Source organism: Notamacropus eugenii, chromosome 1 (genome assembly GCF_028372415.1).
Source record: "Notamacropus eugenii isolate mMacEug1 chromosome 1, mMacEug1.pri_v2, whole genome shotgun sequence".
Taxonomy (NCBI): Eukaryota; Metazoa; Chordata; class Mammalia; order Diprotodontia; family Macropodidae; genus Notamacropus; species Notamacropus eugenii.
The window spans coordinates 496,700,335-496,713,231 of record NC_092872.1 but is presented as its reverse complement, the minus strand read 5'-3'; the positions used below and the strand labels follow the sequence as shown (position 1 = coordinate 496,713,231).

Here is a 12,897-nt window from a genome sequence, read left to right as displayed (position 1 = left end):
AAAGCTCCTTGGCTCTGACTATTCTCTTAACATTTTGGTAAACCTGGCAGTCCAAATTTCCAAATGCTTTTAATTTACATTTTTCTTTGAGTTCCTTTTTGTTCATATGAACCAAATTCTAGCAATAATTTTAATAAAGAACTTTAAGAAAGAGGAACATGGAAAAGTACCTCAATCTTTTCTAGAACTAGTTTGAGGGGATCAATAACACTGAGAATAAAGAAAGTCAATAGGTTTTGGTTGTGGTTTGTTTGTTTTTTTTTAAAGCAAGATGTCAACATTGTTCTTCTGAAATCCCAACTCAAAGGCAAAATTAACATTAGACTTTCACTCAAGGTACAAATGTCAATGTCTTTTAGTGTTAATCATCCTAGCAGTAGGAAGTATTAATTTCTAAGTTATTGAAAAGTCTATGGGCCAGGAAGTAGACCCCCTCCCGATCTAGTGGGAGGTCTTATAGATATTACCTCAAAAATATCTCTTAGAGGAAGATAAGTTTCTAATTGGGGCCTGGAGTCAGGAGGACAAGTTCCAATCTGGTCTCATACATTTACTAGCTGTGTGACCCTGGGCAAGTCACTCTCTGCCTCAGCTTACTCAACTGTAAAATAGGGATAATAATAGCACCTACCTCACAAGGTTGTTTTCATAACTGAATGAAATAATATCTGTTAAGCCTTTTGCACAGTGCCTGGCACATAGGAGGCCCTCCTCTCTATTCACACCACAACCTCCCTAGTTCAAATTCTTATCAATTTTCACCTGGCCTACTATATCTGGTGTCTTTCTTCTTCATCCAAAATGTAGCCTGTGCTCAAGAAGCTTTAGTAGTTCTTTACTACCTTTAGAATAAAATATAAACTTCCATGTTTGGCATTTAAAACCCTTCATGATCTGGTTCCAGCCCACACTTCTAGACAGATTACATATCACTTACCCCCCTCATATAATTTACACTCTAAACAAACTGGCCTATGTGCCCTTCCCTGTCCATGGCACTCTATCTCCCTCCTCCTTTGCCTTTTTTTAATCCCTGGCACCATTAAAGCTCAATTCAAATGTTGCTTCCTTTATATCCCTAGAGCCTGGTAAAAGAGGGGGTGCTTAATGAATGCTTACTGACTTACTGATGTGGGTTCAGATCTTAGTTCCATTACTGAGTCACTATGTATGAATGTTATCATTTCCCTGTGGTTTCTTCATCTGTAAAATCAATGAAATATTTATTAAATATTTGTTATTAAAGCCTTTATTATAAGCATTGTGCCAGGCACTGTGTTAATCACTGGAAATATAAATTTGAAAGTGAGACAGTCCTTGAGCTTATATTCTAATAGGAGATATATATGAATATATACGAAAGGAGATGGAAGTCACATACATTTGGAAGTAGATGGTCACAAATTGGGGGTGGGGAGCAGTCACAAGGATAGGAATAAATCAGCGTAAGCAACCCTACCTCATTGGTTTATGGTGAGTGAAGATTAAACGAGGATATAGGTGAAAGCAATTTATAATTCTAAAATGCTACATTATATAAGCTACATTAATATCATATTATTAAGGACCTCACAAAGATTACATGAGGATATAGGATATGACCGATTATCAAGATTTCAGAGGTTGATTAGGTGGCAGAGTAGAGATACAAATCTGTATTTGTACAGTGCTTAGCACATGGCCTGGCACACAGTAGACACTATGTCAATGTGTATTCCCTTTCCTTTATTTTCTCTTTCCCTCCTCAAATTCAAATTATCTTGTAGTTTGTTATCTGTATACTTGTATCTCCAATTAGAACATAAACTCCCTGAGGACAGAGAATGTTTCCTTTTTTTTTTTTGTCTTTGTTATCCTAGAACCTAGGACACTGCCTTGCACATTTATTTATTTTTTTATTGGATCTGTGATCTCATCTATGTGGGGAACTCCAAGTGTGGAAATTTCTCTTACTGATGGATTTGCCCACAGTAACACAGCTAGTATGCATCAGACATTTTACACAGTTTGAACACTTACTAAATGCTGAAGTGAATAGGCACAGGTCTCAGTCAGTTGTAGATAATTCAAATTCTTATTGGAGGGCATATAGTTCTTACAGATCCTTCTGGACAGAAAACGAGAAACAATGCATTCTAAGCAATCAGGATTTTTGTTTTAGTGTTCTTTTATTCTTGTTCTCTATGATTCTTCAGTCTTCTTTCAAATGATCTTTTAGCTCCAGTCAAATACTCAACCACTTAAACCTGTCACTCATTTTGAAACCTAGCTTTTTATCTTTTTGATCCACTTAATTGGGTACTTACCTTCTACTACCTAAGGCTTGACCCTTTTGCCACCAAATCCCAACTTTCCACACTCATTCCATAATCTTTCTATTTCTTTTCATCTTTCCCTGCATGTTTGCTCTGCAGTTGATCTCTTGTTAACCTTAGGCTTATTAAATGCTGACTTTATAATAGACCCTGTATAGTGCAACTGCTAAATCATGTTCAAAGTCCAAAATCATTCTAGACAGTATGAAGGCCTCCCAGGTACTCTGAAAACCTCCAGCCCTCCAACAGCACATCAGGTCCAAATTAATCATAGCTGGCTTCAAACAGAGACAAACCTGAATCTACTTAAGAGATGAATGCAACTGACCTAGCCCATATGTATTTCAAGAATGAATCTCACGGTTATTTCTCTCAACTTAAAATCTAATACATTTCATTTAGGGAAACTGTCAAATGAGCCACAGTTTCTATCTTAATATTTGCAACAAGAAATAAAATGGAGAAATTAAGTCATGAGCTAAACAAATTGATCTAAATTACTTCAGCCAAAACAATGGGAACACCCTAATCACCTTTTCTTCTTAATTTAAAAAAAATAATCTGGGTCATTGGTGTCAAACTCAGACATAAACAGGGCCACCAAACTGCAATAAGAAGATCCCTGCTAGCACATATTGACTTAGAAAATTAAATATTAATACTATTTTGTTGAATTTTTATTTAATTTGTTAAATCTTTCTCAATTACATTTTAATCTGGTTCTGTCTGCACTTTTTTTTTATTTTTTTATTTTTTAATGTTTAACAATCATGGCCCTACAATTGTGATTTTATCCCCCCCACCTACCCCCCACTCCCCCCCTCCCTCCCCACGACTTCATACAATTCTGTATAGATTCTACATATACTTTCCTATTGAGTATATTTTCACTATAGTCATGCTATGTAGTCAGACTAAGATAAATGAAAGAAATCGTATAACAAATCAGAACATGATACACAAACACATACACATACACAAACATGATCTGTTACATTATGTGAGTGACTTCCATATTCTCTCTCTGAGTGTGGAAGGCATTTTGCCTTGAGAACCACCATTGGGGTTTTTTTTTTTTTTTGTAAGAAGTTCTTGTGTTATTACAAAAATCTAAGTCTACCAGAAAAAACTCTCACACACTGTGGTCATTGCTGTGCATAAAGTTCTCCTGGTTCTGCTCCTTTCACTCAGCATCAGGTCATATAAGTCCTTCCAGGCCTCTCTGAAGTCTTCTTGTTCATCATTTCTTATGGCACAATAGTACTCCATTACATTCATATACCATAATTTATTCAGCCATTCCCCAATTGATGGACATCCCCTTGACTTCCAGTTTTTGGCAACTACATAGAGTGCTGCTATAAATATTTTTGTACATGTGGGAGCCTTTCCCATTTTTATGATCTCTTGGGGATATAGTCCTAGTAGCGATATTGCTGGGTCAAAGGGTATGCACATTTTTGTAGCCCTTTGGGCATAGTTCCAAATTGCTCTCCAGAATGGTTGGATGCGCTCGCAGCTCCACCAACAATGAATTAGTGTTCCAACTCTCCCACATCCTCTCCAGCATTTATCATTTTCTTGTTCTGTCTGCACTTTTTGCAGCCCACAGATTGCATGTTTGACACCTTTGATCTGGGCCATTTCTAAAAAATATTATCTTGGCAGTGTCTTATGTAATCATTTCAGAAGTAAAAATTCCACGTTCATATACTCCCCATAATCAGGGATGGAATACTGAAAACTGAATACTAGTTAAAGTCTTTTTTACTGTAATGAGTAAATCTCTCTGTAAAAGGGAAGTGGGTCTCTAATAGCCATTTCAAAAATTTTTTTGAAAAAAAAATCTGTGGAAGTGAGAAAGTTAGAATAAAAAAGTATTCCAAGTGTCCTTTAATGAACAGTATCATCTTGCCATGCTGGATAACAGGTATAGGAAGAAATAAGCCATCAGTAGTGCTGGAAACCTGTCACAAAACAAACATAAAACTCTTCATACATGGAACAGAATTCAAAATGGCTTGTCTGACCAATAAAATTATTCCTTGAGATATTTTTAATGAAAGTATTTCATATTTTGTAATAGAGGCTAGATCACTGTTGATAAGGGGTATGAATTCACTATAAATTTGGGTGTTTTAATAGCACTTTTTTTCACTTCCGCAGTCACAAGATCCGAATTAAAATCCCAGCTTTCCCACTTACTGTGTGACCTTGGGAAAGTCATTTAACTTCTCTCAGTTGTAAAATGAGGGAACTGGACTAGATATCCTCTAAAGTTGCATATCTACATCTGTGATCCTACAAATACCAGGGAATTCTTTGAATTTACATATACATATATATGTATATATACACATACACACACACACACACACACACACACACACACACACACACACACACACACACACACACATATATATAACTTCTCTGGGTGCTAATGAAGGTATAACAACTCTTTAAAATGATTAGGGTATTTGACAATATAGAGTTACTGTCAGAGGATATTAAAATGGTGCTCTTAGGATCCAAAGAATTTATGCTTTTTCTCTAAAAGGGACTAAAATTCAAAGTACTTTATTCATATGTCAGTCAAGTCTATTATGTGCATGGTCCTTCATTAACAATACTATCAGAAGAAATGCTCAGGGTGAAGCTTCACACAGGTACTTCAGAGTTTTCAGCATGAAATCCTAACCCAGTAACAGTAATTCAGTGTCAGCAAGAGCTGTTCATTTACTCCCCACTTTGGAAATATAAATGACAACATGTGAAAGTCCTCCACAGCTTGCACAGAATTTTTTTAAGATTTGACCAAAAGAAGAAATAAATTCATTAATCTTATTTAAAAATTTTAAACCTTGTTTTTGGTAAATTAAAAAAAATCCTTAGACTTTCTTGTTGCACTTAAAAAAATAACACTAGCAATAACATGAATTAACAATAACTTACTTTCTATAACAGAACAATTTGAGAGGACTCATGAGGAAACATGCTACCCACCTCCTAAAAGACAAAGGAAAGGACCAGAGTACAGAATGAGACAAATATTTTTGAACATGGCCAATGAAGGAATCTGTTTTGCTTGACTGTACAAATTGTTACAAATTTGTTTTTCTTATCTTTTTCCAGTGGAGGGAAGTAGGAGGGAGAAAAAGTAGATTTTTGTTAATTAAAAAAAGAATTAGAAATCTGCAACAATTTGGACTGTTTGTTACCTGAATTCTGCAGCAAGAAATAGAAGACAATATAAGCAGCACTACTTGACTGACAATTTCTAAAGCAGAACAGTGTCAGATTTTCACGCTAGATTTACACAGCATACTATATTCCTGCTCATTGATAAAGAAATTTAAAGGGAGAAAAGGCCACAAATTAATAGTGAGGTCAAAGAAGTTCTCCTATATTCAGGGTTCTTAACTTTTTCTATTATATGGAGCCCTTTGGCAGTACAGGAAAGCCTATGGACCACTTCTCAGAATAATGTTCTTAAATACATAAAATAAAGTACCTAGGATCACAAAGGGAACGAATTACGTTGAAATACAGTTGTTAATATATTAAAACAAGCAAACAAGTTAGTGGATCCCTGGTTAAAGAACCTTCATCTAAAGAAATGGTTGTTGAAGGCAAAGACAAACATTTATTCTGATTCAGAATTTGTTGCATATGTTAGAATGGAAAACAATTTGATTATTTTCCTGTCTATTAAGAATCAATCCTGAATTGTGCCCTTTATTCATTTTCCCAATGTGATTCTTAGTAAACTCATTATATCTTCATGACAAAGCTTGAAACTTTATGTTTAATATTTCCTCTGGAAATGGGGGTAGAGATATTTTACAATAAAATATCTGACACCCAAAATCAATAAAGAGTTGATAGTATCATGAGAGGCATTCCCCAAATAGACAAATGATCACAGGCTATGAAGAATTTTCAAAAGAAATATAAACTGTCAAAAACCCTATGAAAACTTTTTCAAAGTGACTAATAGAGGAATGCAAATATAAATAAACTTAAGAGGTACTATCTCACACTCATCAAATTAGTAACAATTGTAAAAGATGTAAAAATTCATAAAAGAAAGGAGGGGTTGTGGGAAAACAGGGATTATTTGCCGCTGGTGGATTTGTAAAGTATCTCAACCTTCTTGAAAATGATTAGGAATTATGTAAGGAAAGTTACTAAACTATTCATATCCTTTGCTCCAGATATCCTACTCCTGGGACTACATGTATAGTAAGGAGATTACTGACAGCAAATATTTATAGCAACATGATAAAACTGAAAACAAAATATACATTGTATGCACCAGTGATTAGGGAATTACTGAACAAATAATGGCATATGAATATAATAAAATGTTACTGTTATAAGGAATAACAAATATAAACATTTCAAAAAATTTGGAAGATTTTACCAACTGATGCAAAATGAAGTAAACAATTTAGTTCAGAGTCAAGTAAATAATTTTTCATATTATAACCACAATAATATAATGAAAAATAATACTAAAAGATATAAGAACTCTATCAATGCAAGGACAGAGGCCAGCTTTCTTTTCTGCACATAGCTGATAGACTATGGGTGAGAAATAAGGCATAAGTGGTCAGATACGAACTTTTACTTAAGTGTATTTCTTTTTACAAAGAAGTGTTCTATTATTGAAGTACAGGGGAAGACTATTGGGAAGTTACAGCAATGTAACCAGTCAATAATATATTAACAAAAAGTAAAAAGAGGAAGGGAAAACCCGAAGAATAACGTACACAGTATCTGTAACGATGTAAATAAAGACAACAATAAGAAACAACAAAACTCAGGTGAAATGTAGCTCACATTAGTACTATGCTTTCAAAATTAAAGGAAAATCTTTCTTCCTGATCTTCAAAAGGGAAATATACCATCATTCATATGTAGACCACTGAGTGGAATATATGTTATCGGGGTTTTGCTTTGGTGTTTGCTGGTTTGGTGTTTGCTTTGTCAGCTGTGTCAAAACAAAAGGTATCAATAAAATTTTGTAAAATTAATAAACTCCCAATTAAGTCAATGAGGTCCAGAAAAAGTTTGTTCAAACAAACTTTTCACTTTGGTGCTTTCTCCAACAAAGCAGAGTCTATCTATCACCCCTTAGCTATAACCAGCTATATTATTCTATTAATAGAGCTTCCTTTCTTGCCATGAAATGAGAAATAGCTTGCATTTGAAATTAAAAAAACTGATTATTTCTGAAGACTGCCTATAAAAATCTGCTCCCTATTATTTTGCTATCTTGATTTCTTGATTATAACCAACCTCCTAAAATCAATTACACACACCCTAAAAGGAGCAGTCCAATTTGGATGAATCCTTTGTTTATAAATTTAAAGTCCATGTCTATTTCCAGAAAACATATTCTCAGAGTCACATGAATCAAAAATTAATGTGTAATTCTTTCAAGAATGTGAACATACATTCTGAGAAAGACTTAAACTGCCTTTTAAGCATAGGCTGAAAATACTTGCACGTTTCTGTTTCTAAGGGCAGAAAAATATTAGTTTTTGCCATCTAGCTCAAAAGTTATTGGAACTTTGAATAAGTAAGGACTATTTTACTAAGAATCTACATATACTCCAACTGTTTCAAAGGAGAAAATTTGCACTTTGTAATAATTATGAATTCTGTTGACTCTGGCACCCTGTTGGTAAAGTAGACAGATTCTTGGATCTTTTCCAAATTGGCTTGATCAGCTAATCTCCACACTTGAGATCAAAGAAGCTACCCTTCAGTGTGACATCTCCAGGGACAAAATAAATTCTCCCCAGAAGGAAGTTTACTCATTTGCACCAGGTAGCACTAATTTTGTAAGAATTCTGTTTAATTGTTTGGGGTTTAGATTTTTGCAAGGAGGAAAATGCATTTCCAAAGAGAATGCTTCTCTCAAACAACTCATGCTGGTTATTTTTTTTCACGAAGGTTTATTTTTAAAAGCTCTTGGAATAAAGTTTAAGATAATTTCTAATGTAAGGATAGGGCCATTCAAATGAAAATCACTTTCCAGAAACAAGTACTGTCCTATTTCTCCACTTTGGAGGGTTGGGAGGAAGGAATGAGAGAACTCACTCTCAGATGGATACAAAGTATAAGCATAAGCTAGTGGTTCTCATGCTCCCTAGGACAACGGAAGTAATTAAGTGTCTGACTTTTAAGACTTCCTTCTTAACTTCTGTCCTGAAGTGAGGTGATAATATTATAAAACAGGAAATTACATAGATTATAACAAGAAATTGAAAGCAATTCAATTCAACAAATATTTACTAAGTTCCTACTACGTGAAAAACATTTTATTAAGTATCATATACAAAAGAAACAGTCTCTGTTCTCAAGAAATACATACTAAGGAAACAGACCATGCACATACAGAGTTAAGTAAATATGAGATAATTTGGAGAGAGAGAAAAAATTAATTATTGGGGGAAAGCAGGAAGGCATCATGGAGGAGGAAGCACTTGAGTTAAGCCTAGGGTAAAAGGAAGATAAGTATTCTGGAATGACAGGTGAGAAAAACATGTATTCCAAGCATGAGGCACACAGCCTGTGCACAGAGGAGGGAGAAATAACTGACAATTATATATATTTCATTTGATCATCACAATAGCCCTCTCAGTTATATATTACAGCTATTGTAATCCTCGATGCCAAATAACGTGTCCAGGTTCACACAACTAGTAAGTTATGAGGGGAAATTTGAACCTGGGTCTTCCTGAATCCAAGTCAAGCATTCTGTCTACTACACTAAGCTGGTGATTTCAGGGAACAGTTAGTAGTCCACGCTGGCTAGAATGAAATGTTTGAAGAATAGCATGGGGAAAAATGAATCAGGAAAGGTGCATAGAAGACAGACTATAGAGTCCTTTAAATGCCAGGCTGAGGACATTCTGAAGGCAAGAGAGAGCTAGTGACATTGTCTGCCTCAAGAGGATAACTTTGGGTAAAAAAATAAAGGACAAACGTGGATAATAGTGGAGAGCAGAGGGACTGCTCAGGAAGTCTGCTCAGGACTATAATAAATAGTCCAAGTGAGAAATGATGAGGGTTTATACTGGTATGTATTCACTTTAAAATGATAGACTTTACAATTAAAATGAAAATACTATTCAAATTAAATAACACTTTTAATGTTATACCAATCAAATTACCAAGAGGATACTTTACAGAGCTTGATAAAATAATAAAATTCATCTGGAAAAACAAAAGGTCTAGAATATCAAGGGAAATCATGAAAAGAAGTTAGGATGAAGGAATAAGGATTTCCAGACTTCAAACTATATCATAAAAAAGCAGACATCAAAACTATACGGTATTGGTTAAAGAACACAGAGAGAGAGATCAGTGGAACAGCCTAAAGAAGGGATATTCAAAAAACAATAGAACCTAATAACCTAGCATCTGATAAAGTGAAAAACATAAGTTACCTAGGGATAAACTTCCTTTTTGATAAAAGAAACTGGAAAAGTTAGAAAGCAGTCTGGTAGAAATTAGGTTTAGACCAATACCTCATACCATACTCCAAAATAAATGTATACATGATTTCAATATTAAAGATCATAATATAAAAAAATTAGAATAGATGCAATTACAAAAAATAAAATAATTTTGATTATTTGAAACTGAAAAGCTTTTGTGCAGACAACATTAATGTATGTAGGATAAGAAAGGAAGTGGCAGAATGGAAATTAATTTAAAAACAGAAAAGTGGAATTTCATGATAGATATAGAGACCCTCGCTTTTCTCAGTAAAGTAGGAGAAAATGTCTTCTGCTTAGAGGGAATCAGAGGTGGTATAATGAGCTTGAGGACATGGTAAAATAGTTAAGATATATCCAGTGCAGCAAATCCATCTGTAAATAGGATGATCAAGGAGGAGAATGCCATTTAGGCTATTTAGATACTTTGAAAGTATCTGCAAGTGGCAGAATTTTCTTCCTTGTGGGCCACTTTCTGGTGATGAACCTCTCTATCCTAACCATCTGATCCCCAGATGATATAGATATCTCCAGGTTAGTACTCCCCCCCTCACCTACCATATGAGTTCTTATGAACTCTTAATTGTCAAATCTGAAGGTCTTTTTTCAACCCTTATCCTTCTTGACCTATCTGCAGCATTTGACACTGTTGAGATATTATCCTCTCCTAGACACTCTCTCCTCTCTTGATTTTCAAGGCATGGCTCTCTCTTGGTGCTTCTATCTATCCAACTGTTCCATCTTAGTCTCCTTTCCTGGATCATTAACCATATCCTGACCCCTAAATATGGATATATCCCAAGGTTTTTTCCTGGGTCCTCTTCTCTATATATATTCTCACAAATGGTAACCTCATTAAGTTCCCCTGGGTTCAATTATCATGTTTATGCAGATTACTCCCAAAGGCATATATGAATGAGAGAAGGCATTTATTCAGAACTTATTATGTGCTAAGTACTTGGGATACAAATACAGTCCTTGCCCTCAAGGAGCTTACAATCTAATATATAATTTAATTTTAGTCTCTCTTCTGAGCTCCAGTAAAGCATCTCCAACTACCTATGGAACACCTTCAATTGGATGTCCCACTGGCACCTCAAACTTAACATGTTCAAAACAACTCATGTTTTCTTAAAGCACACTTACCCCTCTTCTGAATCTTCCTATTTCTCCCAAGGACACCAGGAACTTTCCAGTCACCCAGGTTCACAACCTTAAAATCACATTTTGCTTCTCTAGCATCCTTGCTCTACATATACAAGTTGACAAGGTTTGTTGATTGTATCTACACATCTTTCACATCTGTTCTCTTCTACCACTCTAGTTCAGGTCCACATCACCTCTTGTCTGGACTATACTCTCCCCGTTAACCTCCTTACGTAATTTCTCCCTTCCTCAATCTATCCTCCACAGAGTTGCTAAAGTGATATTCCTAAAACACAGATCTGGGTGTTTTAGTACTCAATAAACTCTAGTGGTTCCCTATTTCTATTTATTTTTCTTCTTTTCATTTAAAACCCTATACAATCTCATTCCAAAGTATCTTTCCAGGTGAATTATACATTATTCACATTAGCCATACTCCTTTAGTACAGTCAAACTGGTCTTGCTATTTCTTATAATAAACATATCATCTCCCATATGCAAGCCTTTGCCCTAACTACCTCCCATGCCCAGAATGCGCCCCCTTCTTACCATCATCTCTTAGAATTCAGCTCAAAACAGTCAGATTTCAGAAAGACTTACATGAACTGATGCTGAGTGAAGTGAGCAGAACCAGGAGAACATTGTACACAGTAACGGCAAGAATGTATGATGATCAACTACGATTGAGACTTGGTTCTTCTCAGCAATGCAATGATCCAAGACAATTCCAAAAGACTCATGATGGAAAATGTTATCCATATCCAGAGAAAGAACTATGGTGTCTGAATGTAGATTAAAGCATACTATTTTCACTTTTTTGTTGTTTTTTATTTTTCATAGCTTTTTCCTTTTGTTCCTGTTTCTTCTTTCATAACATGACTAATGTGGAACTATGTTTAACATGATTGCACATTTATAACCTATATCACATTTTTTGCCATCTTGGGGAGAATGGGAAGGATGGAGAAAAATCTGGAAATCAAAATCTTAGAAAAAATGAATGTTGAAAACTATCTTTACATGTAATTGAAAAAAATACTATTTACTTAAAAAAAAGAAAAAAGTAAAAAAAAGAATTTAGCTCAAACTAGTTCAAACACTACCTTCTTCACAAGATTTCTCTTTATTTTCCCCTAACATCTAGTGTTTCCTCTCCAAAAAGATCTCATATTTATTTTGTATATTCTTTTTTGATTACATTAACTCCTCCACACAATGTAAGCTCCTTGGGAGAAAAGGTTGTTTCATTTTTTCCTTTGTATCCCCAGTGCCTAGCATGCAGTAGGCACTTTATAAATGCATGCATGACATTTTGTTAAGGTCTACTAGACTTTGTGCTACATTAGACCAAATGAAATAAATGTATGCAAAAAATTTTGTAAATCTTAAAGTGCTATCTAAAACTGAAATACTATTATCACATAAAAGAACTCAAGTAAAGTTTCATGCTACAACAAAACATCAGAGTTGTAAAAAACTTGAAAAATTCAAAATATCACAGAAGCATTTTGATTGGCACAGCGATTGTGATTATTATTTTATAATTAAAAAACACATCATAGTTAAAACAGAATTGTTCCAAAAACTTTGAATGTACACTGTTTTGTGTGCTTCTTTATAAGTTTCATAATTGGTAGAAATGTTATTATAGAGTCACTGAACATAGAAACCAACTATTTCTAGAATAGGTGCTGGGATTATAAGGATTAAATGTTGGTTTAAGATTCTGAGCAGCAAAAAAGCTGGAGTTTGATTATGTTGTTTCATGAAAATCTGCCCCCAGATTTAAGTCATTTAGGTAGTGAGCCAAGAACTGTTATCGAGACAAGGCTGAAATTTACTATAGCATTAAGGAGAACAAAAAGACTAGTGAATGAGCTCTTTTTAAGGCTGATAAAAGCTGACAAAGAAAAATGAAAATC

At 34.6% G+C, this 12,897-nt stretch overlaps 1 protein-coding gene across 10 annotated transcripts in view; it reads right to left on the bottom strand.

Moving 5' to 3' along the window:
- The window catches only part of ZBTB46 (zinc finger and BTB domain containing 46), a 155,260-nt gene that overhangs the window by 53,033 nt on the left and 89,330 nt on the right, over nucleotides 1-12,897 (bottom strand). The gene's annotated exons all lie outside the window — the stretch shown is intronic.